Raw genomic sequence first — 27,428 nt, forward strand, 5'->3', positions numbered from 1 at the left:
TTCAGTGGAGCTATATTGTAGATGTGCATTATCCATATTTGACCAATGTCTACTGTATTAAATGCTTAACTGTAAAGAATATATATGTAGGGGCTGGGGATGTGGCTCAAGCAGTAGCGCGCTCTCCTGGCGTGCGTGCGGCCCGGGTTCGATCATCAGCACCACATACAAACAAAGATGTTGTGTCCGCCGAGAACTAAGAAAAAATAAATATTAAAAAATTCTCTCTCTCTCTCTCTATCCCCCTCTCTCTCTCACTCTCTCTTTAAAAAAAAAGAATATATATGTATATGTTCATGATGGGACACATTCTGACAGATTAATTGTTAGGTGATTTTGTCCTTGTTTGAACATCATGAAGAATACATACACAAACCTAGATTATATTAGATAATCACTTACTTTGGCCCACTGTAGCCTGTTATTGCATATTATTTTATAGTAAACTTGCCATTTTTGGTTTTTAAGAGATGGGGTCCTACTTTGATTGTCACCAATCCCCTGGATTAAAGCATTCTTCTTGGCTTAGCAATCCTCCTTCCTCAGTTTCCAAAATGCTGTGACTATACGTGTTTAACACCACACCTGGATATGCACTTTTAAAATAAGTAGCAAGACTCCAAAATAAAAAAAAGTATGGGAGAGCAAATATACAAATGAATAACATAGATGCTCATTATATTATCAAATGTTATTCACTTTTCAGAATTGTATGTGCTATACTTTGATATGACCGGAAGAACTGTAAGTTTGTTTATACTAACATCACCACAAACACATGAGTGTCATTTTGATGTCAAGACAGCTACGACTTCATTATGCATTAAGGATTTTTTTCAGTTAGATTATGATCTTTTTTGGTGGTACTAGGGATTAAAGCCAAGGGTTCTCTACCACCAAGCTACATGTACTGCCTTTTATTATTATTACTTTTAAAAAATTTAAAACATTGTCTTGCTAAGCTGCCTAGGCTAGTTTCAAAACTTCATCCTCCTATTAGCTCGAATTGTAGGTGTGCACCACTGCACCTGGCTAGCTCCATTATACTCTTATGGGATCACTGTTATATATGTGATCTGTTGCTGATTAGAATCTCATGTGACTCATGTATGTATGAAATGGTGAATTTGAGCCATTTACTGCTCCAACAGCAGTGTAAGTAAGTTCCTATTGCTCCAAATTATCATCAATATTTGATAATAATTTTGCTGACTGGTTAATGGGTAATAGTTTTCAATATTTTCTGAGTTGCATTTCCTTATTTCCTAAAGAGTTAGAGCAGCTTCGTATGTATATTGGCTATTTAAATGTCATCTGTTGTGAAGTGCTTGTATTTTTCCTTTATTTTCTAGGACATAGATCAACACCAGGACATGCTCATGCTAGGCAAACACTCTACTACTGAGCTGTATACCCTAAGCATACCCCCATCTTCTTCTATTAGGGTTTTGATACTTCTTTTTCCTATTGAGGGTTTAGGAATCCTTCATATATTCTGAATATGAATCATTTTGTTATATGTGTCACATCCATCTCCACTTCTGCAACTTAATTTTTTTCTTCTTTGAGGTGGCTTTTGATGAATCTGAGTTAAATGTAGTTAAAGTGTGTTATCCCTTCCGTGTATGATTAGTAACTTATGTGTTCTGTTGAAGAAGTCTTTTTTCTACCTAAGGTCATAAAGATATATGTTTACATTATCAGAACTTTAATAAATATGGTTAGTTAATAGGTATGAAAGCCTGCATGTATTGATTTTTATGTTGAATATAAAGTAGGGATTGAGGTTGACTTTTTCCATATAGGTGTCTTTAATTGTTCAGTATCATTCATCCAATTTACCCCAATTCTCCACTGTATACACTCTCCCATACTCTAATGTAACTTGTTGTAAGGCAAGTGTATAAATGATCTTGCTTCTGAACAATCTAATCTGTTCCATTGATCTATTTCTCTATCCTTATGCCAATATATTAATTGCTGCAAGTTTGTAGTAAATTATAACAACTAGAGGAGCAAATACTTGTCCTTCTTTAAAGATTATATTACAGATTTTCTTAACCTTTTGAATTTTCTATGTTATTTTTTAAATTATCTTGTCAATACAGGCTGCTTGATTTGATTGTAATTTTGCTAACTTCTTGTGGGGAATTAACATAGCCCTTCAGAAAATATTAAATCTGATAATCACAAAAATAGTATCTTGTTCTTAGAACTTCAATTTCTCTTAATAGTTTAATTTTCTCCTGAGGGGTCTTCTTATTTTATATGATTTAGTCCAAAGTACATGATATTTTATTCTATTATAAGAGCTATTAATTGAAAATTTTATTTCTTAGCTTTGTAGCTGGTACATAAAAATGAAAGTTTACTTTTCATGAATTCAAATAATTTATCTGTATAACAGGTGTATCTTGTATGGGAGTCTTATTCTGGTGTCTCTAGAGAAGCTAAACTAATAGTATGCACACACAAATAGAGACATTTAAAAATACATTTAGTATAAGGGAATTGGTTCGTGCATTTATGGAGGCTAAGACATCCAAAATCTCTATGTGACAAGTTGGAAACCTATAATTATATAGTTCCAGTCTGAGTCTGAAGGCCAAAGTGAGTCTCTCTCCTGAGAGCTCATGGTCTGAGTTTCAGTGAGAGTCATAATCCAAATGCAGAAGATTGACATCTCACTTCAAATACAATCAAAGAGAGAAAGATTTCTTGATTACTCTGAAGAGTACTCAATGGCTGTGGGCTCACTTGGTTCAGCCAAAGCCCACTGAAGAGCTGAGGAGGTTGTGGTGACAAAGTATAAAAGAGGCCTCTGGTGACCAGTTTCACAGAACATGTTCCACGTTATTATTGCATAGGGAAGCCTTTTATGCATAGTCTGTTATCTAGTAAATTTAGCTGAGGGCCATAATAATCCAGTGAGAAAGCAACACACTTACAAGTGGCTTCCAATGGCCTGAAAGTTCACTGGCAAAAAGCAGAAAGAAAAGAAACACAATGTGCACGTGAGGGTGGCCAGGTTACCATGGTGATGGGGCTGGTGGTGGTTGGTGTTCCAAACCACAAATATTGGAAACAGTGTGTGGAGCCCTATGAGCCCTCACAAAGGCAAGTAGGCTTATTTCCAGCTTACATGCCCAACAAATGGCCTTTTCACATATTTTCAAAAGATCCAAAAAACATATGAAAAAAATACACCCATTAGATAGACTATGCTTGACAGGTAGTTGAGATGATAGAAACCAAAGCAGATGTATGAATTAAGTGCTGAATAAATTTATGTCTTGATTTTGAAAGCTTTAAAAATATTCTAAACATTAGGAAATTCTTTTCTCTTTCTGCTGATACTAGTTGTGTGTGTGTGTGTGTGTGTGTGTGTGTGTGTGTGAGAGAGAGAGAGAGAGAGAGAGAGAGAGAGAGAGAGAGAGAGAGAGAGAGATGCCCATAATATGAAGAGAGAAAATCAAAAGATCTTAAAGGTTTTCCAGCTGTCTCTAATTCTTTTTACTAAAAATAACAGGAGACATTTTTATTCAATGGGGAAATAAAAGCATTCATACTGAAATAAAAGCATTCCTACTTTAAGTCCCTTTAGGAATTTGCTATTTGGGAAATAGGAGATTTTTTACCTTTATATATTATTAAATGTACAGTATAATGACTCTGAAAATTTTTCATAAAATATAGAAAAAAAGAATACCAAAGTGTTCAAAAGTATTTATGTAAATATTAGACCAACCAAGAAATGATGGCTGTTAAGAGGGGGGCAATTCATAGGATAAAGTTGACTTATCATAAATATAATATTTTCATAAGAATAAAAATGAGACTTGGAAAAAATCAATATGAAAGAGAAATTTGACTTAATGAAAAACTGCTTTCCTCAATTTTATTTACTTGTTTTGCAAAATGTGATAACTATATTTTTTATAGTTACTCATAATTTTAATTCTTATTTGGAAGGTCTTAATTACAGAGCATGGTGACCTGGGTAATAGCTGATTTTTAGATCCAAGAAACAAAATTTCCTTTAAGTTTGATCACTTATGGAAAGAAGCAAGTGACCCTCAACCAGAGGAAGTAGATGGAGGTTTGAAGTCTTGGAGAGAATCCTGTGACAATGCTTTAAGAGTCTATCTGAAAGATCATTATTCCAACAGCTTCTGTACTGTTAAGTATCTGTCTGCCTATTTCATTATCAGAGTGTTATATTTCTTACATTTACCTTATCACTTGGGAACTTTGGCCAACCAAACTTCACTTCTTTCTTAGTTATGGTCTCTGTATTTTATTCCCTAAATCTTTTTTTTTAATATTTTTTAGTCATCAGTGGGCATTTATTTATTTATTTATTTATATATGTTGCTGAGAATCGAATCCAGTGCCTCACACATACTAGGCAAGCGTTCTACCACTGATCCACAACCCCAGCCCCCTAAGTCATTTTTGAAAGGAGTATAAATACATGAAAAATTTCTATATGTTCTTATTTACCCAGCATGTAAGGGGAAGGGCTCAGAAGTTCACAGTCTGCAGAAGTTCACATAAAAGCAGCTTTTACTTTCACTGTTCTGGGCAAATTAACTCTTCAAGGACAATACCTGAGAAGGGAAGAGCTTCTCTTCTTTCTATCCTTCCCCTGCCAGCTGTCACCATGGAGCCCATTAGTAACTACATCTTAAAAATGTAGACATCTCTGTGAAGCCCAGCTCAAGGCCAGAGGCCTTGTTTGCACATTTCTTCAAAGTACTATACTGGATATGTTTGTGAAAAATTAGTAAGGGGGTGTTCACCACCTGGAGTGCTGGTATCTTCTTGGCCAGTGGCCAAGTAAACAGAGTGACATGAAAATAGGAAGTTTATCTACAATGCACTCTTTTGCTGACAGTCCTAAAATCAGCCATGGTGAAGAAGGCTTCTCTGTGGAGAAAGGAAATGCCACTTCAGAGGAAACAATAACAAACTGCCAGTTATTCAGTGTTTGGTTTACTTGCATTTGCTTAAGGCAAGAGTCCCCTACAGGTGGATAGTCAGGTAAAAGGAGTTTGGGGCTCCTTGGTGGATAAGAGGATAGTGAGGGTTATACCCTGCTGAGAATTAAAGTTAGAGATGTCTGGTGTGTGACTGTATTCCAAGGTAGTCTTCCAACCTAATTTCTTGTGGATTTCTCTTATGGATACTCCCCTCTGACATAAGGTTGTTCCTTGGTATTACAGGTAACTTTCCTCTAGTAAATACAAATACTTTCTTAAATTTCATTCTCCTTTTATGATAACCTAAATCTATAAACAATTTTTCATTACACCCCTGAAAGAGAAATTATATCAGTAAAAATTATATAAGTGAAAAGTAAATTCTAGGTGGTAGGAAGCTTTTCTTCATATAGGTTCATATAAATGTGTTGTGAGTGGAGGAACAGGCCTGCAATTCTGGATACTTGAAAGGGAGGCTGAGGCAGGAGGATTAATTTTGAGGCCAGCCTGGGCAATTTAGTGAGAACCTGTATCAAAATTTTTTAAAAAATTAAAAAGGGCTAGAGATGTATCTAAGTGGTAAAGCACCCTCAAGTTCAATCCCCACAGTTCATTTAGGTGGGAAAGGCATACAAATAACTTTGTAACTACAAATAATTTTTATAAAAAGAGTGAAAGAGAAAGAGGAATGTTTTACTTGCGAGATGTCAAAACATAATGTGAAAAGAGCATAGTTTTAGTTCAAAGAAAGTCACTCAAATCAGGGGAACAGAAGTAAGATTTTTTTTTTAAAAAGATCACACTTAAAAAGGTGTGCTAATTTTGGTTCATAATGAACTTCAGATCACTGAGAAAAAGATGGGTTTGTCAAAAAAGAACAAGTGGCCTATCAAGTGGAGAAAGAAAATAGTCGACCCCCCAATTAAAACCTTGAACAAAAACTTTAAAGTTATGATTTTTACAAAGTATTAAAAACAATAGAAGAAAATAATGGATATGTTTAAAATTTACTGGGTGTTAAGTTCTTCCTAAGCAAAGTATATAACCTAGTCTCCATGAAGAAGACTGAGACAGCTGATAACAACAGGCAATAGAATGAGAGAAAATATATATAAAAGATTATTGAAAATTTAAAAAATAAATATATGTAAATAACACAAAATAAACATGAAATTTATTTTGTGTGATAATTCATTACCAAAATAACATGAAATCTATGAGAAAATGATATAATAGACACTTTACGAAAGGAAAAGTCATACTGTTTGAAAAAATTTCAATTACTAACAAACAAATTTATATTAAAACATCAATGACATAATTTTGTCCAATACCATTGTCCATAAAACTTAAACTGCTTATGATGTAAAATAATGAGTATAGGGGAAATGGACACTTTCACACACTCTTGTTGAAACCTTATTAAAGGGACAGTCAGCAGTATCTAGAAAACAGAATTTGGTCCATCAAATCCATTCTAAGGACCTATTCTAAAGAAATTATCATACAAGTGCACAAATATTGATATTAAAAATAAAAGAATGAATTAATAAAGGATTATTGTAACATTATTTGCAATAAGAAGTAATTGGAAATAACCTGAGTGCCAAATAATAGAGAAATGGTTAAAGAAATTATAGTGTATCCACATAGTAGTATCAGGTTATTTTTTTTTGACAGTTTTTTTTATATATTTAAAAACAAAATCAACCTCCCCCCAATTAACCCCCCAAACAAACAAAAACCAGATTAAATAAAATTTACAGTGAATATACCCAGCAAACATCTGTATGTGCAATTAAATACTGTGTCTGTTACTGTGGCACAAACCTCAAACAAACAATATACAAGTGTTCTGGGAGTAAGGGGAGTCCCCAAGTTTTAACTCTGGGGGGTTTGGGGAGACAAGCTGGGGGAAGTAAGAGAATGGGGAAATCAATTTAGTTTTTCTTAATTCTGTCCATATAAATATACTCATAAACACCAAAAAAGGAAAGGGAAAATAGGATGGAAAGAGAATAAAGAGGGGAGTGTGGGATGCTCCCAATTCTACCTGACAAAAAAAATAAGAAATTAATTCTGTGGTGGAAGAAGAGATTTAAAAAAAATGATAGAAGAGGATGGAAAGGAGAGGGAAGCAAAGGGGGTCCAATCAAGGAAAAAGAGGGGACCCATGGCAGGGAATTGGCAAGGAGTCCAGTGCCAGTGTGAGTCTGTTTCCCTCTTGATCCCTAATGACATAGGCCCCAGTTTGGCATCTGTCTCCTTACTTTCTGCCTCTGTTCCATCTGGGTCCTCTCCACTCTGTCCCCAGGCCCTATTGTGACACTTCCTTCCCCTTCTCCATTTATTGGGAGCTGGCTCGCTCCAGGATCCTCAGGTCATAGTTCTTTTTGGCCACTTGAAGTTTGAAGCGACTCACAGAGTTGTTCAGGTGAAGGGAGGCATTCTGGGCAGCCAGGGGGCTGGGAAACACAGCCACAATGGTGTAAAAGGCAGCGAGGTCTGAGTGGCGGCCATTCTTGGCAGTCCCACTGTTGTCCCCTCCACCCCCACCAGGCAGCCCCTGAGCATCCTTGAGCCATTGGATCTTGGCACTGGATATGGCGAGTTGAGTGAAGAGTTTGTCTGCCTCAGTACGAGTGATGCCTTCAGGGAGATCTGTCACCTCCAGCATGCGCCCAAGGACTGGTGTACCGTGTAAGTTGACTGGCTGTGAAGCAAGGGAGGGCAGATGGACAGATTGTACTGTAATGGCTGGCCCAACAGGGAGTAGCGCCCATCACCCTGTGCTGGATCCCCAGGCCGGGGGAACTGTGTGAGGACAGGCAGGGGACTGAGTCCTGTGCAGACATTGCTGAGGCTGGTGACAGGAGAGGGTGCTAGAGACTGAGTAGGAGATGTGACAGGGCTGCTGCTCATTTGTGTGTTGGCCTGGGGGCTAGTGTCAGGATTGTACAGGTCTCCAGGCTTCTGAGCCCGCTGGTCGATGCTGTAGTATTTACTGTAATTCCATGGAACCATGGATGGGTTTGGGGGGGGGGCTGGGGTCCATTAGGGACATTCAGTTGCATGACCATCACTCCTGGTCCTGAAGGTGACACTCCTGAGTACTGCTGTGGCATCTGTGGTGGACTGCAGGGAGAAGGAGACTGAGGCATCTGGTACTGTTCAGAGCCAGGGGGCTGTAGAAACCCAACAGAAGGGCTTGTACCATTCTGCTGAGCTGGTGGGATCATGCTGTAGTACACTGGTACACCCCCTGCAGGGAGACCTCCTTGTACAGACTGGCTCGCAGGGACTAGCATGGGTTGTTGAAAAGGTGGCTGAACCACATTTTGCGAGTCATTGCCCACTGGGACTTTGTAAGAAGGCAGTGGAGTGTACTGAACCACCAGGCCTTGCATTTGGCCCCTCATGTTGCTCCTCTAGTTGCTGAGCAGGCCCTGGTTCTGGGGCTGCTGGGCCCCAATCATGCCTTGGTAAGCCACCTGTTGCTGGTTAGGCATCAAGGGCTGTAAACCAGGCTGCTGGGATGGCTGAGGCAACTGTTGACCACGTTGGGGGCTGTAGGCCACCTGGATCTGTTGAGGAGGCTGTATGTAGCCCTGGGGTGGCAGGACTTGCTGAGTAGGTGGGGCGTGGCTAGAAGTGGAATAGTTGGAAGTGGGGAGGGGCTGTCCAGTGGAAGCCATGATGAAGCTAGTCTGCTGAGGGTGCTGGGAGATAAGTGGGGGCTGAAATAGAGCTGAAGAGGGGTCAGCTGCTTCAGTAGAACCTTGGTGGCTAAGGTTCATTTGTCCAAAGGGGTTGCTGAGGTCATCTGCCTGTGAGATTATGTGATTATTCAAAGGAGGCTGTTGCTGAGGTGTGGGTGGAAGAGCAGGAAGTTGTTGCTGCTGCTGCTGCTGCTGCAGCAGCTGGGCAGTACAAGGAAGAAGGCCCCGGACAGACTGGGGTGAGGTGACCTGGTTGCACACTTCTGGGGCACCTAGTGCCATGCCTGGCCTGAAGATCCTTCCTGCACTGCCACCTTTACTACTGCCGATGCTGTCACCTCGGGTGAGGATAGAGATTCCACTGAAACTGCTGGCTTTGGTGACAGGAGGTCGCATGCTCCAGACAGAGCCATCTGAGTCTGTGCTGCTCCAAGGCCTTGGCTCCAGGGATTTGAGTTCACTGTCTGTGCTGCTCTGGTGGCTGCTTGAAGCACGACTCAGCCCTTCTCGGTTCCCCATAAAAATCTGCCTTCTCTTGTGAGAACCAGAAGAAAAGGCTTCTTTGGAGAGTCTGATGTCATTTAGATATCCGTTCTGGCCAGTCTCTCAGGCAAATATTCTCTCTCTCGGACCCTTTGATATTCCTCCTCTCTCTCTTCTATTGACTTGCTCCTCCTTCCATCCTGCAATGGAACTCTGATCTGGTTATCATCTCCATCCATACTGGCATCATCTCTCTTGAGGATGAATCTCTGCTGAAATTCGGCATTCTTCTCATCTTTTATATGTTCTGAGAACCTCTGTTCAGGGATTCTTGTGTTGCTGGTTTTTTTGTTGATGATGACAGCTTTCCCAGTTTGATCAACATTGTGGTCCATTCCAAAATAGGCAGCTACCCGGTGTGATAGCATCCGGTGATATGAGGTCATCTAAGGGAACTTCTTGAACTGGTTATTGTTGTCATTAATAAATTTCAGAATCTCTTGTTCTAATTTTAGCAGCATCATTCTGTCCCTTGGGTTCTTTTTCAGTGTATTTACAAGAAATTCATGTAGGTCTATTCCAGTGGAGTCTGTATATTCTTGGCTGGAGTCTCTAGAGAGCATCTTCCTTGGGACCTTTTCTTTGTTTTTGTCCTTGTCTTCCTTTTCAGAGACATCCTTTGTGGACTTTTCCTCCTCCTTATCAGAGGGGCAACTGATATGCAATTGAATTATATCCTGGGTTTCTAATGGCGGGGTGGAGGACTCTTCACATACTGCCAGACTACGTACCAATTTCAGCTTGGAATTAGACTTGGCTCTTTTCCTGGCATGACCATGGTTGGATGTCCGCCTATGTGTCTCCTGTTGCAAACTGGTATCTTCACCTTCTTTCTCAACTTCTTCCTTACTTGGAGTCTTAGATATAAACTTGTTTTTGCTTACAGATTCCTCCATCAGTTGTATTTTTTTCTGATTCTTTCATTATTTCCAGGGTCTCTTGATTAGTGTTACTGTCAGACATGTTCTTCAACAGAACACAGTAGCCTCTATGGACTCCTGAATAAATGTTCAGTCTCCATGAGTCCAGTGCTGGAATGGAATCACATATAAGAAACAAGTCTGATTACTAGCTGAGATGTATTGCCTCATCCATACAAGGTAAAGTATTAAGAATAGTATTTATCAAATGTAACTTGGAGAGACACTGGGAAAAGGTAGTGGATAGCCTCTAGCAATTCACCTCACGCAGACCTCAGCGGGGAGGGCGCCAGCGTCTCCGCCCGCCACCCGCTTGGCTGCGGCTTGGCCAGGCGCGCTTCTGCGGGCGGGCTCTTCTTGGAGGGGGTTTCCCAGGGCCCAGGGCGGGGGAGCAGGGGGCACGGGGCGGGGGAGGGGAAAGGGACTTGGGAAGGAGGGGGGGAGAGGGGAAGAAAAGGGGGGAAACCAAACTCGGAAAGGGAGAAAAAGGAGTATCAGGTTATTTTTTAAATGAGGTAGCTCTATACTTATTGATGGCACATCAATAAGTATAGAGGTGGATATAATATAACTTATTTAACCATTTTTCTATTATTTGGCACTCAGGTTATTTTTAAATGAGGTAGATCTATACATATTGATATGCCATCTTGCTGTATTTTGAGTTAAAAAAGCTAGTTTCAGAATCTTCCATATAAGGTGATCCAATTTAGGCAAGGAAATGTATATGAACATATTAAATACATAAATGTATAGAAATACATAGATTAAAGACATGCATGCCAAATTATTGTAGGGGAAAACTAAGAGAGCTATAGCAAGGTAGATAAGGGAATAGTTATTTGATCTTTCACAAGTTATGTAAGTTCTCTATGAGTCAGTTCATCTACAAAATGCTTACTTCAAAGAATTTTGTGAGGATAAAAATGAAGCAATGTATGTAAAACACTTAAAATGAAGCCTGGCTATTAACTTCCTTAATAAGACTCCCAAAGTGCATGAAGTTAAACCAAAAACAATAAGTGGGATAGCATCGAATTAGAAAGCTTCTGCACAGTGAAGAAATGACTAAAAGTGTAAAGAGATAGCCTACAGAATGGGAGAACATCTTTGCCACCTGCTCTTCAGATAGAGGGTTAATATCCAGAATATATAAATAATGCAAAAACATCAAGAAACCACATAACCCAAATAATAAAATGAGCAAAAGAGCCAAACAGATATTTCTCAAAAGAAGAAATACAAATGGCCAATAAATATATGAAAAAAACTTCAACATTTCTAGCAATCAGAGACCTATAAATCAAAACTATATTAAGATTTTATATCACTCCAGTCAGAATGAATTATCCAGAATACAAGTAATAATAAATGTTGGCAGAAATGTGGGGGGAAATGTGCACTCATACATTGTTGATGGGACTGCAAAGTACTACTACTCTGGAAAGTGGGATGGAGATTCTTCAGAAAACTAGGACTGAAACACCCATATGAAACAGTAATCACACTCTGAGGTGTATATCCAAAATATCTAAAATTTGTATACTATAAGGATTCAGCTACATCAATGTTTATCGCAGCACAATTAAAAATAGCCAAATGATGGATCCAAATTAGGTGCCCTTCAACAGATAAATGGATAAGGAAAATGTTACACACACACACACACATACACACTGTATACTCCTTTCAGAAGAATGAAATTATGTCATTTGCCAGTAAATGGATGAAATTGGAAATGATAACACTAAGTGAAATAAGCCAAATCCAGCATGTTAAAGGTTGAATGTTTTCTTTGATATGCACAAGTTAGACCAAATAAGGAAAAAAGAAGAAGAATATTGGGGGATTCTATGAAAATGGAAGAGAGATGAGTGGAGTGGAGGAATGTTATTAAAGAGGAGGGAGAAGGGACAGGAAAAGGGAAAATTGGTGGAATGTATCTGATATAAATTTTCTATGTACATACATGAATATACCACAGTGAATCTCACCTTTATGTATATCTATGGCATTAATTAAAAATACTATAAGTAAATAGAAGAAAGATAAGTAGAGTAGAGGAAAAGAAACAAGGAGAGGGAGGATGAAAGGGAAAGGGGAAAATGGGGAATGAATTAGTACCAATTATATTTCATGCTTTTATAATTATGCCAAAATGAATCTTAATGTTATGTGTAACTTAAGGGAACTAATAAAAATGCAGACTGAACATAGTATATGCTTACTATGTAATAATTTGCTATTATTATGTTATTTAAATATTTTTCAATAAGAATGCATTCATAGATTGCCTAGGCAATAAAAAGAACAAAATGAGAAATTAAAATGAGCATGGAACAGAAATATATCCAAATTCAAAAAGAAAATAAAGGAAAAAATAATTTGCCTATACTGGAATTTAACTATACCCTATCCCAGGAGAACATGAGATTCATGTTACATATCTTTCTTCTTCTTTTTCTTTTTCTTCTTCTTCTTCTTTTTTCTTGTACTTGGATTGAACCCTGGAGTGGTTTAACATTGTGCCATCTCCCCAACCCTTTTTTATGTTTTATTTTGAAACAGGGTCTTTCTAAGTGGCTTGGGGCCTCACTAAATTGCTGAGGCTGGCTTTGGACTTGTGATCATCCTGCCTCAGCCTCCTGACCTTCTGGGGTTACAGGTGTGCACCACCAAGCCTTGCCAATGATATATATCTTAAATTGTTCCTTTGATAGAAAGAAAATCATGGCTACAATATTTTGCAGCACCTTTTATCAAGAGATGAAGGAAATTCTTTACCCTTTGGTCCAAACTACTCCTGTGATTGTCTTTGAGCAACAGGATATGACAGAAGCAATATGTTATATTCTGGAGCCTAGGCCTTTTGAGGCTTTACATATTCTACCTTTGCTATCATGGGATGCTGCCCTGACTCTGCCATATAAGGCAATTAGTGTGGCCTATTAGGCAGTGAAAGACCATATGGAGGAGAACTGGGTTCTAAGGCATCCAGGCAACACCTAGCATCTCTTGCCAGGGAAGACTGAGTCCACATTGTACATTCCCTGTTCATCTTTCAATTAAATGTAGCTGAACAAATGTATGTGTGGAAAAAAAAAGTAGACCAAAAGTGTGGTTAACCCACAGAATCATGAGAAATAATAAATTCCTATTATTTTGAGTCACTAAGTTTTAGGGTCATTTGTTATGCAATAATAATTAACTGATACACAAGATATGAGCTGTCACTGAGGGGCACCACATGGAGAGAGAGGTCAAGAAACCTCAGTTATTCCAGCCACTATAGCTGAAGCACTAGACACATAGTTGAGGCTACGTGGGAAGAGCTCAGCTCCAGGATACCTGAAGGCAGCCACTTTCATAAGTCCAGACAATCCAACAGAAAGATTCCCACAAAGCTGTGAGAAATGGTAGGTTGCTATTTTAAACTATACAGTAACTTTTATTAAGCAGCAATATATAAATGACACCATAACCAAGAAGCCTAATTTACTAGATACATAGAAAATGCAATATTTTTGATATGGTGTGTCGCCTAAGGTTTCTTATATTCAAAGCTTGGTCCCCAGTGTGTTAGTGTTGGGAGATGATGATTAGGTCATTGGGTGTGCTGCCCTTGGAAGGAATTGATGTAGTTCTGCTGACATCCTGGTTAGTTCTCATGAGAGTGTTGTGATAAAACAACAAGCCTAACTCCTAAGTGTCTCTGGTTTCTTGTCTCCTCATGTAATCTCTCCACCATTTACATATTCCTTACATGATGACATCTGCCATAAGATTTTCATCATAGCTGAGCAAATGCCTGCACCATACAATGTGAACTTTCAGCCTTCAAAATTCTTTTAAGTTACCAAGTCCAGAATTGTGTGCTAAATACACTGCTTTTCTTTATTAATTACCAGCCTCGGATTATAACAATGAAAAATGGACTAATACAGAAAGAATCTCTTTTAAATGCAGTATTATCTCTTATATATTCCATCACATAGAACAATGTTCTATTAAGGTACTAGATTTTTCCCCCTGAGAGAAAAATATATATATAGCTTTATCCCTGAGCTATATCCCTACTCCTTTCTATTTTTTTTTTAAATCTAGACATGGGTTTTTGCTAAGATGCTTTGGGATTTGCTAAGTTGCTGAGGCTGGCCTCAAACTTGTGATCCTCTTGCCTCAGCCTCCGAAGTCATAGGGATTATAGGCATATAACACTGTGCTCAACAAGGGTCAGATTTTAAAGAAAATTTCTTATATGGGGTAGGAAACATTATAATTCTAATTATTTAAACTTAATCATTCTATTTTCCCTGAGTTCTTTTCATTATTATTTTAATTCTTTGTCTTAGAAATAAAGATTTTAATTCAAAACTTATCTTTATTTCTTTCTAAATGGTGTATGATATATAACCAAACTATAATAAGGACATAGCCCTGCCGTCAAGGAAATAAAAGTACAATAGGATAATTAAGCATGTAAATAACTATGATACAAAAAAAGAATGGAATAAGAGACCAGAAAGGAAAAGTACTTTTGAAGTTCAGAAGATATCATTTCAGGATGGAAGTTAAGGGAGGGCATACTGGAAAATATAGCAAAAGGTATGAGACTGACAACTATGGATAGACAGCTAGAAATGAAGAAGGGCATTTCAGGCAGATGAAGAGTGTTTTGAACTAGGAATTTTTAGGTTTTATTCATAATGATATTTAAACAAAAGGACAAATGGTTCCATTTTACCCAAATATCTGTCTGATAGCCTGTGGGATAAACTATACTTCACATAATTTCAAGCAGGGCAGTAGTAACCTGCAGCATCTAGAACTTCAACCAAGGCATCAAATACCCTAAAAATGGATGAGCCTACTTCTTTAGTGTTAGGTAACTACTGTCTATGCCCATCCTGTGATTGAAATTACTTTGGTGATAAAACATAGTGGTCTTGGAGGAGTCTGCATTACTATAATGATATTATGTAAAAGTGTGTTTATAGCAAATTTTGAGATGAATAAAGTCTTGCCTTTAAAACAAAAGTCAAGGAGAGGTAAATATTTTGTGAGGAAGAATAGTTATGTCTTTATTTTTAATGTATAACCTTCTGAATATGATATGACACATATTATGGGAAATAAAATACAGAATTATATTAAAAAGAAATTGTAAATCACCAGAAAATTTCTGATACCATTAATACTGTAATTTCTCTCTCCTAGTTCTTTCTCCATTCACCTATATATAAATATTTTATTACAGTCTACTCATGCAAAGATAGGATTATACACTATTGATATCTCTCAATTTTTATTTAAAAATACATGCGGAGCCAGGTGCAGTGGTGCACACTTGTAATCTCAGTGGCTTGGGAAGCTGAGACAGGAGAATCCCGAGTTCAAAGCCAGCCTCACCAAAGGTGAGGTGCCAAGCAACTCAGTGAGACCCTGTCTCCAAATAAAAAACAAAATAGGGCTGGGGATGTGGCCCAGTGGTTGAGTGCTCCTGAGTTCACTCCCTGGTATGTGTGTGTGTGTGTGTATGTGTTTGTGTGAACTATGTATTTGATTAAAGGAGTGGTTATGTTTATCCTCTGCCAATAGACTGCAATCTCCACAAGAGAAGGAACAGGTGTGTTTTGTTTTCCACTGCCTTCCCAATACATAGTAGGTGTTCTGAAAATTTTTGCTTAGTGAAAGTAGGAATGAAACAATTAAGACATATAGGGAGACTATTTATCTGAGAAGAAATTATTCACATTTATGTGTTGTATGGAAAATGATGAGATCCTTATTCTGAATTTCCAAATAAATTTTATTTTAGAATCCAATAAGATCTGTGATATACTATCCTAATAATTATTAGCATCTAATAGCAATTGTCAATGTATGTGACTATAAAGACTTCTTTGGGGCATTATTAAACATGTGTTTTAGAAGCACTAAGTGCCTTATTATTGCAGTATAAAGTAATAGTTACCTGTAAGTCAACCATAATAATAATTCACTTAAAAGTTTCTGATGATGAGGTCAGAAAGTTAAAGAGAAGTTCAAGTGCATTTAAATGCCAACAGAATGATCTTAATTGTTCTATACTCTTTTCAAATTCTTTATTCTGGAGTGAAATTTTATCTCTTAAAAACAGAAATCATAGTACATTTTGAAATCAATTTTCCCCTTTTCAACAATTGTGATAGTTTAAAAGTGCCAGAAAGTAATATTTTTAAAAGTATTTTCAATAAAAAGACAAACACTGGCATAAAGCCAGCTTTCAGATCTGCAAGGGAAGACACTATATTAAATTTATGAGGGTACAAATTATTGTTATTGCCATATTTGTTTATGTGTATGAATATCAAATATAAGTGAATCTTATATAAATTAAATACCAAGGTACTCTTCTTTTAACTGTCTATAATTTAACATTTGGGCAGTTATTTGAATCCATTATAGCAATAATACAAATGAATTGCCACTGCATCCTATTGAGAAGCCTTGGTTCCTGAAGGTTATGATTAATCTGTTTTAGGGATACATTTTATTGTGAGTGTAAGGTACAGCAGCATTGATGGAGCCTTTCCAGTGAAGGATATACTATATGAGTGTACACTTACTTCTTTAAGCAGGGTTTGCTATATGGAATACAAAATGACATGCTAAAGCCTAAAATTAGAACAAAAAGCATTTTGCTTTTCCTTGGTAGTTTAGCCAGAGAAGAGGCTCTACAGGGTCTATTTGGATACTAATTAGGAATAGGTAAAGAGAAGACTTTAAATGGTTTGTCAGTTGTTCTCCTGAGCCTTATTTGGGTGTATAAAAAATAAGTCATCTGATTCTATTGTGAACAGATGGATGCAAAATCCTGGCCACCAACTGTTCCCATCCAAGTGAGCTTCCTCCAAAGCGGCTACTTTCCTGAGAGGGGCACAGTGGCAGGATATGGGCACTTCCTAGCAGCAAGCTGGTGAATGCAGTTTTAGAGACCTGTTTATGAAGAAGCTGTTTGGATAGAATATCATTAAGCCACCTTTCCGGCTTCTAGTCATTGTAACCAAAATTTAAAGTGCCAGAACCATTCAAAATCTCAGGTAGATGGTTTCTGGATTGTATTACCAATTGCAATAGAAAATAATGGCTTGCCACAAGTACATATCAAAAGAATGCCTTTGAAAACATCTTCCCATTAGTCAAGCAACCAAAAAAAAAAAAAAACTTCATTTCAGATGGTACACACTGATTTTTTATGTAATTGTTATTGACTTTAGTCTTCTAATATTATTGTACTTACACTCTTACTTATGAGGGTACTTATATATTTCAAGTGCCCAACCTCAGAGGCAGTTTCTCAAGAAGTCATTAAGCCATCAGAGCTCCATGTTTGTGAAGTGTTTTCCCTGTCCCTTACTTTTGGAATCTCCTCTACCACCTTCATGGTTGTGAACACCTGAGAATTTTCAATTCCAGATATGTATTCACAGATTTTCTTCCTCTTCTCCTCTAATTGTGTCTTACTTGGGGCTATGGTAAGGTCAAGGCAGTGTTCTGGATAAGAGTGGGAAGATTTTTGTGTAGCACATGTTTGCATACACATTGGATCCATTTTCCTATTTTCCATTCAAAATACTGAAAGCCTGACACTAACCTATAACCTGCTAGACTCTGACTACTAATCCTATCATGATGGAGAAAAATAAATTTAACAGAAAAGAAGTACGGGCAGTTCAGAGGAGGCATGGTGTATACTTGGAATTGCCTTTTGCTTTATCAAGGCTATGTGATCTAAATCTTGTCAACTTTTCATTGTAATAATTCTCCATGAGTTTTGAAAGTTAACAAATATGCAAATTCCTGTCTCCCTTTCTCTGTAGCCTATTCAGCACATGTATTTTTATATTCATATATAGAATCCTGTCTGGTATCACACGTACATTCTTGTGAGGTTGCTGACTTTGGCAGATACAAATTGTGAGAAGAGTTCACTCCCTGTAAATGCTGATGGAACTGAAAATTCAACCTATGGGTGAGCTTCCTAGATGAACAATATTATACATAAAACGATGTTCAGTAAAATGAATATTTTTGGACCTGTGGATGATATATATTCCATGATGAACTTCGATTGGCATATATATTGTTACATTTTATGTGTGTGTGTGTGTGTGTGTGTTATGTGTGTGTGTGTGTGTGTGTGTGTGTGTGTGTGTGTGTGTGTATATATATATATATACTCTCCAGATTTTTCAAAATATGAAATATATGTATCTTATTATACACTCCCTAAATTCATTCATCTTCATATATGTGGATTTATAATCAACTTTTCAAAAGATTATTCTCAGAAATATTCATTTTCCTGAAATACATATTTGTTTCCTAATACTGAAAACTAACTTCAGTGAATGGTGCATAAAATTTATAAAATTTCTGCAGTAACTGACCCCAGGTTAACATCAATGCAAGTAGATTCCTATGGGACATGATGTGTAATTTGATGTTAATTTTTATTCAACATTGGTACATTACTATTTCTTCAGTTCATGTACATCATAGGATATATCCTTTCATCCACAAGTTCAGAAATTTATAGGCATTTGATTCACTTTCAATCACTTCCTCCTTCAGAACACATGTATTCCTCCATGTTTCTTGACTGGCCTTTTCATGAGACTTCTTTCCAAACACATTATTTTCAATTTCCATAATCATTTTTGAAGCAAAATCTCACACTCTTCATGATCAAGAGAAACCTTAATATTACCATTAGATGTATAACTGGTTAGAATGAATGTAGGTATATCAATATGAGATTTCATATATATTTTAAGATATCAATTCAATCCATTATTTATAGTTGGAACAATTTATATTATTTATTCACAGTATGGTCTATTCATGCATCTTCTCTCTATTCATAGTCACAGGATATACCTATTTGTATCCCAAATACTAGTTTATAGGTCTTCAAAACATTGCTTCCAGAAATGGTGGAAGAAATACTCATGTCACCTGATCTACATATTCATTTCATCACAGTAATATTCTGGACACAAAATGCAAAGGTCACACTTATGATTGTACCAATGCCTAAATTGAAGGTGAGCATGGGTTACTAAAAACATCCATGTCTATATTGTCTAATGCTTTCAAATTTCAATCCTAATGGTGACTACATATTTGTTTCTTCCTAAAATTATATATTCAAACTCCCCCTTTTGAATATGTCTAATCCTATCACACACTTTATATTTTGCCTGATTTCCTAATGTCTGTAGTGATATCTGCTTTCCTACATATTTTCTTCAGTTCATCATTGTGACTGACTCTTCACATGTGCTGACATTTGCATTTACTCTGTAACCTAAACCTGATTGCAAAAGAGCTTTTGGTCCAAATCCTATACTCACTCTTTTTCCTAAACCTACCCACTATCTTCTTAACCCTACCGACTATCCCATTTTGACTGGATGTTCTCTTGTATATTCAATAATCCAAGGTACAAGATGCTATGCCATTGTATACTGATTTATCTGATACATATATTAAGAATGTAATTAAAACCTGTGTATCCCAATTATGGGCCTAATGCCCTTCTGTGCTTCAAATCTTACCTAGATTTCTGTTTCCATACTTATATTTCATCTATATATTCTTATAAATATCACAGGTTCCCAATACCGGTATTTATGCAGCAGAATGATACCTAACCCAAATCGACCATGTTATTAACCCTAACCATACACAGTTCCCTCAATCTAACTTTATAGAAGAGCAGGTACAGAGTTGATCTTACAATACAGGAATGTAGGGGATCCTACACATGCTGAGAACCTCAAAGTTTGATGCAGAAATTATCCCTGGAGAAGATGTAAGCAGCTATGCAGGACCTGAGAGAGCAAAAGTCATCTTCCATGGCAAACAACCCGGTCAGAAATAAGGGATGTGTCTGAATCAGCCTCTCTCTTCTCAATGCAGGGAAGATGGACCAAACCAGGCCTTTGTAGATAGCTGTTCCCGGGTGCCTATGGTTTACGTAGCATTCTAACTTGTGAAAGTGTCACAGGAAGATGGAGCAGCCTCCATCTCATGAGACTCTTGGAAGCAATTGTTAGAAAAAAGTGGTTGCCAAGGCAGTGTTCTCATTCATTTCCTTGAAGGATGTGACCTCACCTCACTTCCTTGATGATAGAACTCTCTGAACTTGGGATCCAGGTAGCGAGGCACCCAGAGCCAGTCCCAGTCCCAGTACCAGTGGGCTCACTTGTTTGGATTTACCAAGGACAGAGTCAGTCTGTCTTGCTACCTACTGATTTGAGGATGGCCAAATGCCAGGAAATATCTGAAGAGGGGCCTTTCCAAAGAAAGAAGGTAGTGGCTCATCTCTGGCTTCTGACAACTTCACAGAGTTGGCCAAGGATACCAGATCTGAGACAGGACAGGCCACTGTTGGGAAACATAGTATGGCCCACCAGTCAGAGGACACTCCGGGTAGTCACAGACCTAATTCCAGGAATGAGGTGCCTTTGTGAGTGTGTGTTTGAATTTGTGGTTTTGTCTCATGTTCTGAAAACATGTAGGAAAGGCGATTTGTTCGGTTTGGAGTGGACTATTTGTAGTGAGTCGTTTGCACAAGGCGAGAGTTTCTATGTCTATGTATCCCACTGTGTCTATGGTTGTAGATATTAGAAAACATTCTGTTTTCTAATATCTACAACCATATGGATGTGTCCTGTCTAATGGAAAGCTTCCCAGCATTCATCCTGCCCAATTTATAGATGGACTGTGGCTTGCCTTATCGATGGGCAATACCTACTATTTTCCTAAGTTCCTGTATTCTTCCTAAATTCTGGTCACTCTCCAGAACAGGCTCATGGTTTTGTGTCCAACATATGTACCACCTCCAAGCTCTGTGACATGGCCATGTACTGGATAGCTGAAGGGAATGCTGAGCATCTCAGAAAACTCAGATATCAGTGTGACCAGTAAAGTCTCACTGGAAAAAACCTGCTTGGCTACATAAAAACCCAAGTAGCATGATCAAGAGCTGTCAGTGCCATAGTGTTAATCTGGTGAGAAAAGTCTGTTCCTGGGCCTTTTTCTTACCTATTGTTCTGTTGCCCTGAATGTCAGGAATGTCTTTGCCTCAGGCCACCCCTTTGTGAAGCCTGAAGAAAACAGTTTCCAAATGGAAATGAAGAAGCATCACCTGTGGCTTTTTGGTTAATTGCTTTGTAAAGGGATGCGTCTGAATCAGCATCTTCGTTCTGTGTGAGGCTGTGCCTTAGGTTCTCAGCACCCATGGAACTAAATAAAGAACCCATGTGTCCATCCATAACAAAAATGGCAAAAGGAACAGTCATTGTGGATGAAGTCTTCCGCCATACTCTGTAAGGTTCCTGACATCGGTGAAATGAGAATAGGTATCCTTTGTGTCAAATTGTAAAGGTCTGGCGAAATGTCGGAGGGAGAGACCACCCAAGAGACTGACTCCATGCAATTGGCAAAAGGGGATATTTATTGGGGATCCATTCCAGTGCGCTGGGACTCTGTGCTCACTCAAGAAGGGAGAGCAGCCCAGAGCCCAGAGCAGAGTTCAAGAGGAGCTTAAGTACACTTTTTGGAGAGGGTGGGGGGCTTTGCATACATCAGAACAAATCATCATGAGGCGCGGGAAAATTGAACAACAACCCTGAGTCAGGATTAGTGCATACATTGGCGGGAACAATCAGGGCAGGAGTGATTGGTGCTCCTAGGTGGGGTACACATTCAAACTGATTGGTTTAGGTCCTGCAATGCCTACGTGCCGAACAACTCGGAACCCTTAGCTATTAAACAACCAGAAAGTCAGTGGAAATATTTACTGGGCAGTTCCAGTATTGTCCTAACAGCTACAGGGATTACAGGTTTTGGGGGGTAGCAGAGGGACTCTAACAATACCCAGTCTTTTACTTTTTAACCCAATCCCCGCACTTTGGAAACTTTAGGATGCCTGGTCTTTTACACTTTAACTCAGGCTCTGCGGCTTAGAATCAGCTTGGAAATTTTACCTTTACAAAATGAGTTCTTCAAAGCCATACAGAGGCAAGCCCATAGGCACTTGGGTTTTCTCATGACTCCAATTCACATAAAGAATCTATACCCAACAGTCAATAGGCCTCAAATTTTAGAAGAAGAGTAGTATTAATGGCAGGCCTATTTGATCTCTCTTGGTTCTCAGGAAGGGTGTCCAGGCCAACCTGTCTTTAGGCAAATGAGGAGCATGGGAGCTTATTTTGGACACTGTCTTGGGCTGCGCCCCTCATGGAAACCTCCAGCCAGAGGTTATGATGAGTGTCTATATGGAAGAAGATGAGGGCCATGTGGGAGTGTTTTGGTTTGAATTGTGGTCATTTGTGTGGTGGTTGGAAGAGATGACTGGATCCACCTCAGCTTGAACTCTGTGTGATTCGTTTTGCAGACTGAGTTCTGGAACTTATCTCAGAAATATATTGCCATTAATTGTGTTGGGATTTTAGGAGGCCACACTTGAGAATCACCCATGAAATCTGAGATCTAGGTCCAGGGTGGCTTTCCACACAGCACTGGGAATCTCAGCCAGGATATCACATGATTTATTCTTAAAGACTTGGAAGCCATAGTTGATAGTCAAAACACATATGGATCTCACATAGTAGACCTTAATGGGCCTGGATTCATGTGATCTTTTGGCCACCCTTTGGGAAGTCTTGCCTGCGAGTGTTCTCCAGAGCTTTTTAAAAAGAGATTAATCAGGGCTGGGAATGTGGCTCAGGTGGTAGTGCGCTCCTCTGGCATGAGTGCGGCCTGGGTTCGATCCCCAGCACCACATACCAACAAAGATGTTGTGTCCGCCGAGAACTAAGAAATAAATATTTAAAAAAATTTCTCTCTCTCTCTCTCTCCTCTCTCACTCTCTCTTAAAAAAAAAAGAGATTAATCACCATTGAATTATTCCCGAACTAATTGAAACACACAGTGCCTCCTACTTCATCCTTGAAATATGGCTAGGTTAAAATCATGAAATTTTTGAAATTTCAGGTGGTACTGGAGAACATTTGGATGTCCTGTTGCAGATCATGACTGTACTAGACATTGCCTTGATTGACTGGATTTCATGAAAATGGTATAGAACAGAGATGCCAGTAAGTTGGAGCCTTCTGAGAAGAGGGCCTTGAGCAATGGAGTACAGGTGTGTGATAAAATATCTGTGGTGGGGCCATGCAGATCTGCCATTGGCTTCCAAATGACTTGTGACTGACGTGGTGCAGTCAGCAGACCCTTATATGTAAAGGCATCTTGTTATGTGGAGACGTTTCAGGGCAATGTTCATAATCAAGATGCTATGGTCAAGGGGACAAGCTGTATGGGATAGCAGCCCAGTTGGTGTATTCTCTGGCAGACCCTGACCCACCACACATGACAGAACTCCTCCAGCACTGTGTCCCAGTTGAACTCTTTGTATGTCATGAGACAAATACCAAACTCCCAGTGCAGTGGAAGAAACACCATGAAAAGTGGAGGATGACCAAATGGATTCACAGTCCACATGGGGAGACACTAAGACCCCAGTGGCCACAGTTTACCTACAAACACAGAATTCAGCATTGCTGCCTTTGTTCTTTGGATAATAAGAAACCATATCCTCCTGGTCACATAGATGCAGACCCAGCTCTGATGGACTCACTACAAAGGAATCGAAAGATACTGACAACAACATATATTTCAAGTGCCCAACCTTGGAGGCAGTTTTTCAAGAAGTCATTAGGCCAGCAGAGCTCCATGTTTGTGGAGTGTTTACCCCGTCCCTTACTTTTGGAATCTCCTGTAACACCTCCAAGGTTGTGAACTCCTGAGCATTTTCCATTCAGGATTCTATTTTCAGAGTTTCTTCCTCTTTTCCTCTAATTGTGTCTTACTTGTGGCTATGGTAAGGTCAATGTAATGTTCTGGATGAGAGTGGGAAGATATTTGTGTAGCACATGTTTGCATACAGATTAAATTCATTTTCCTATTTTTCATTCGAAATAGTGAATCCCTGAAACTAACCCATACCCTACTAGAGTCTGACTACTAATCCTTACATGATGGAGAAAAATAAACCTAACAGAAAAAATGTACAGGCAATTAATATGAGGCATGGTATATACTTGGACTTGCCTTTTGCTTTATCACGGCTATGTGTTATAAATCTAGTCAACTTTTTATTGTGATACTTCTATATGAGTTTTAAAAGTTAACAAATATTTAAATTCCTGTCTCCATTTCTCTGTAGCTTATTCAACACATGTATTTTTATATGCATATATAGAATCCTACCTGGTATCACATGTACATTCTTGTGAGATTGCAGACTTTGGAAGATACAAATTGTGAGAAGAGATCACTCCCCCTAAATGCTGATGGAACTGAAAATTCAACCTATGGATGAGATTCCTAGTTGAACAACATTATACATAAAACTATATTCAGTAAAATGAATATTTTTGGATCTGTGGATGATATATATTTCATGGTGAATTTCAATTGGCATATATATTGCTACTTTTTAATTTGTATATATATACTCTGCAGATTTTTCAAAATATTAAATATATGTGTTTTATTATACATTCCCTAAATTCATTCACTTCATGTATTTGGATTTATAATCAACTTTTCACAAGATTATTCTCAGAAACATTCCTTTTCCTGAAATACATATTTGTTTCCTAGTACTGAAAGCTAACTTCAGTGAATGGTGCATAAATATCCTAATATTTTCTACAGTAATGAACTGAAGTTTAAAATCAATACAAGTAGATTCCTATGGGACATGATGTGTATTTTGTATTTAATTTTTATTCAATATTGGTACATAACTATTTCTTCAGTTTATGTACATCATAGGATATATGCTTTCAACCACAAGTTCACAAATTTATAGGCTTTTGATTCACTTTCAATCACTTCCTGCTTCAGAACACATGTATTCCTCTATGTATCTTGAATGGCCTTTTCATGAGACTTCTTTGCAAACACATTATTTTTGATTTTCATAATCGTTATTGAAGCATAACTCACACACTCTTCATGATAAATAGTGACCCTGAAGCCAGATTTAAAGTTAGGTAGTCAGTATAGTTAGGTAAATCGGGTCTAACATCGAGTGAAATCTAAAATGGAGGCCATGCTGGGAGTGACTCAGGGAAAACAGGACAACTCATGGAATGTTAATGAAGTTCCAAAAAGGCCCTAGGCCAAAGTTCACCTGGAAGAAGTATTAACCAACAGCCTCAACAGATTTGGAGATAGCCCATCCCAGAGAAGTGATAATCCCATCCCAAAAGGTGATAATTATGTCCACCTGTGTCCCACCCCTCGGGTCCTCCAATCTACATTCCATCACCAAACCTATAAAAAGGGGAACACATTTGCCCGATAACTGGATTCCACCTTTTGGGTCCCCTTCTTCCTCCGGGAGAAGTCTTTTCTTCTGTCCTTTAATAAATTTCTAATCTTTACTCTGACCTTGCCTCGCATGCTTCTTTGGTGTTATTCTTCAACATCGGGGAAGCAAGGACTCGTCACCGGTCAACAGCGGTAATAACCCTAATATTACCATTAGATGTATGACTGGTTGGAATGAATGTATGTATATCAATATGAGATTTCATGTATATTTTCAGATATCAATTCAGTCCATTATTTAAAGTTGGAAACAGTTATATTATTTATTCACATTATGGTCTGTTCATGCATCATCTCTATATTCATAGACACAGGGTACACCTATTTGTATACCCAATAATAATTTATAGGTTTTCAAAATATTGCTCCCAGAAATGGTGGAATAAATACTCATGTCACCTGATCTACATATTCATTTCATCACAGTAATATTCTGGACACAAAATGCAAATTCACACTTAGGACTGTACCAAAGCCTAAATTGAAGGTGAGCATGGATTAGTAAAAACATCCATGTCCATGTTGCCTAATGCTTTCAAATTTCAATCTTATTGGTTTCTTAAGAAACATAATTGTTTCTTAATAAACATACTGGTTTCTTAAGAAACATATTTGTTTCTTCCTAAGATTATATATTCAACCTCCCCACTCTTGAAAATGTCTAATCCTATCATTTACATTATACTTTGCTTGATTTCCTAACGTCTACATTGATATCTGCTTTTCTACATAGTTTCCCTAGTTCATAATTGTGACTGACTCTTCACATGTGCTAACATTTACATTCACTCTCTTACTGAAACCCTATGGCAAAAGAACTTTTGGTCCAAATCCTATACTCACTCTTCTTCCTAAACCTACACTGCAATCCTACCGAGTATACCTTTTTGAGTTGATGCTCTCTCCTATATTCAATAATACAAGGTACAAGATCCTATGCCATTGTATATTGATTTATCTGATACATCTGTGCAGAATGTAATTCAAACCTGTATATCCCAATCAAGGGTCCAATGCCCTTCTTACTTCAAATCTTACCTAGGATTCTGTTTTCATACTTATATTTCACTTATGCATTCTTATAAATATTTCAGGTTCCCAATACCAGTATTCATCCAGCAGACTGACTCCTAACTCAAATCAAACATGCTATTAACCCTAACCATACTCTGTTCCCTAAATCTAATTTTACAGAAAAGCAGGTACAGAGTTGTTCTTGCAATTCAGGTATGAAGGGGTTCCTGCACCTGCTGAGAACCTCAAAGGTAGATGCAGAAATGATCCCTGGAGAAGATATAGGCAGCTATGTAAGACCTGAGAGAACAAGAGTCATCTTCCATGGCAAACAACCTGGAAAGGATGAATATACAATGTTGGTAAGAATATTGGTAAGAATGTAAACAAGTATGACATCCATAGAAAACAGTATAGATGGACCTCAGGAAATTAAAATAGAATGTGTGTGTGTATATATATATACACTCACACACACACAAACATACATACATACATACCACTGCTTGGCATTTCTTCAAAGGAAATAAATTCAACAATTTAAAAAGACACCTGAGGGGCTGGGTTGTGGCTCAGTGGTAGAGTGCTTGCCTACACCACATACAAATAAATAAAATAAAGGTCCATCAACAACTAAAAAATATTTTTAAAAAGAATTTTAAAAAGCACCTGAATGACCATGTTTAATGTGACACTAATCACAATAGGTAAGATATGGACTCAGTTGGGGCTGGGGTTGTGGCTCAGTGGAAGAGTGCTCACTAGCATGTGCAAGGTGCTGGGTTAAAACTTCC

General features: G+C 38.0%; 1 pseudogene; it reads right to left on the bottom strand.

Annotated features, from left to right (window-relative positions):
- Positions 1-6,741: 6,741 nt before the first annotated feature.
- On the bottom strand, positions 6,742-10,465 carry LOC144364903 (R3H domain-containing protein 2 pseudogene; annotated as a pseudogene).
- Between the last annotated feature and the right edge of the window lie 16,963 nt (positions 10,466-27,428).

Source organism: Ictidomys tridecemlineatus, chromosome 1 (genome assembly GCF_052094955.1).
Source record: "Ictidomys tridecemlineatus isolate mIctTri1 chromosome 1, mIctTri1.hap1, whole genome shotgun sequence".
NCBI classification, from domain to species: domain Eukaryota; kingdom Metazoa; phylum Chordata; class Mammalia; order Rodentia; family Sciuridae; genus Ictidomys; species Ictidomys tridecemlineatus.